General features: G+C 38.3%; 1 pseudogene; it reads right to left on the reverse strand.

Annotated features, from left to right (window-relative positions):
- Nucleotides 1-232: 232 nt before the first annotated feature.
- LOC139006149 (small ribosomal subunit protein eS19 pseudogene) lies at nucleotides 233-1,834 on the reverse strand (annotated as a pseudogene).
- Between the last annotated feature and the right edge of the window lie 280 nt (nucleotides 1,835-2,114).

Raw genomic sequence — 2,114 nt, forward strand, 5'->3', positions numbered from 1 at the left:
TTATACATTTTGAAATATAAAATCATAGAGTTATGGAATAGCAGAATTAGGCAGGCTCAGAGCCTCACACACATCTTCCTTTCCAGTAAAAGAATTCTTTTTATTCCAGGGAGATGGTCAAATAGCTTCAACTAAATACGTGATGGACATCTAGTACTTCCCAAGATAGTCTACTTAATTTCTTTTAAACATTATGTTGTTAAGGCAATTTACTAACCCAGCATCATTTATTCTAATGCTTATTATTGGCAATTGCCACCTGTCGGGTGATTCTGTCCAGATCTCTGTCCGTGAGGTGTCAGTTTGTGGCTCCCAACCATTTTTAACCCCTTCATGGCTTGGAGGACTGGAGGGCCACGCTCTTGGAGTCTCTACTGAAGTGGCTGGGCATGACACCATTTCTTTGCATAGATTATGGGTGTGGAGCTGATTCCGTGCTGCCCTAGCCATACAGGGGCCGCACTGTGGAAGCAGCTCATGTGCAGAACCAGTTCTTATCAGGGGGAACAATCTCTTTATGCTTGGCCAGCATGACAGTGTCTGCTCATTCAGGGACTTTCAGCTTCCCAGACTTTTTGAGGAAGGCTGCCAGAGCTCTGACGAACTCCTGCTGTTCATATATATATATATTTTAATATGTTTTTATTGATTTCAGAGAGAGGAAAGGAGAGGGAATGAGAGACAGAAACATCAATGATGAGAATCATTGATTGGCTGCCTCCTGCGCACCCCCTACTGGGAATGGAGCCCGCAACCTGGGAACGTGCCCCCATCTGAATCCAACCCTGACCTCTTGGTTAATGGATGGGTGCTCAACCATGGAGCCACACTGGCCAGGCATTGAAGTGTTGTTGTTTTTTTTTTTTTTTTTTTTTTTTTTTTAACTACTAGTATGAATTCTTTGTCATGTTTGGCATTTAAAGTATAAAATTAAATTTATTCAAGAATGAACTTGCTATTTTCTTAATTTCCCACAATTTTAATCTTCTGATTTTTTCCCTTTTGCTGACATGTTCTCCAAAGTTGTTAATAATCATTTTGAGACCCAGTCTACCCAACCTGTAATTTTAGGGAGAATGCCAAGGAACTACTTTTCCTAAACACTAAACATTCTAGAATACCTTAAATCTTAGAAGTTATCGTTGCCTTTGCTATTTCTAAAATGGGATCCAGAGGCAAATTCAAGAAATCACCTCAACCACAGTAGTTTCTTCTAAAATAAAAATTTTCAATTTTGATGATAGAAAACGTACTTATTCCTTTAATAATAGTCACCACAGCTGTTTTTGGTAACATTTGTTTTCTCTTCTAGTTTTCAAACCCCGGGGGGGGGGGGGGGGCAAGGAACTTATTTTCTATTGATCTATTAGCTAGCATGTAGTACTGTACTTAGACATAGTAGATACTCATTTGTTTACTACTACTACTACTACTACTATTGCTACTACTACTGCTAAGAGAGCTAACTATGTGCCAGGAACTCTTCTAAATGCTTAGTAATAATAACTTTTGCAATTTACACATACTTTATTTATTTGATTGAAAACTTTCTTATGGTCCATCAAATGTTTTCTATAGTTGATTTCAACTTTGTTCACACTGACTTCAGTGACTTGTATTTTGAATTTGTTTAATTGCTGCTGATCTAATACCCAAAGGTCAGGAAGGTCTAGTGATACTTGGGTCACATTTTAGGATCCCTGTCTAGGCTATTTAAAATTTCCTATCTAGATTCAATGCTCATTGTATGGTTAAGTCAAGAGCATACCTTCACCATGAACACTGGACTTTCAGAAACACGATGGCATAGAGCTGATGCTGCGCAGGCAGGCATTGGTCTTCAGTATCCCACTTCAATATTAGACCCAAATGGTTAAACTATAGTTTCATAGGTATTTACAGCCTTTTGGGGATACACTATTTGATATTGGATATAACTGAAAGTAAGATTCAGATTCTATACCATCATGTAATTTTACTAGGATGATAAAAATTAAAGCGATTCCTCAGTGTAGGAGTTGCCTGGGAGTTGTTTAAGAATATGCAGTTTCTGAAAGAATGGAACCTTTCCTAGGAGGGCAGAAAACATCTAAGAAAGATGTTGGGCATTGGCT

The sequence above is a fragment of the Myotis yumanensis genome, unplaced genomic scaffold (genome assembly GCF_028538775.1).
Source record: "Myotis yumanensis isolate MYYU_CA2020_CCGP unplaced genomic scaffold, mMyoYum1.0.hap1 SCAF_3, whole genome shotgun sequence".
Lineage (NCBI taxonomy): Eukaryota > Metazoa > Chordata > Mammalia > Chiroptera > Vespertilionidae > Myotis > Myotis yumanensis.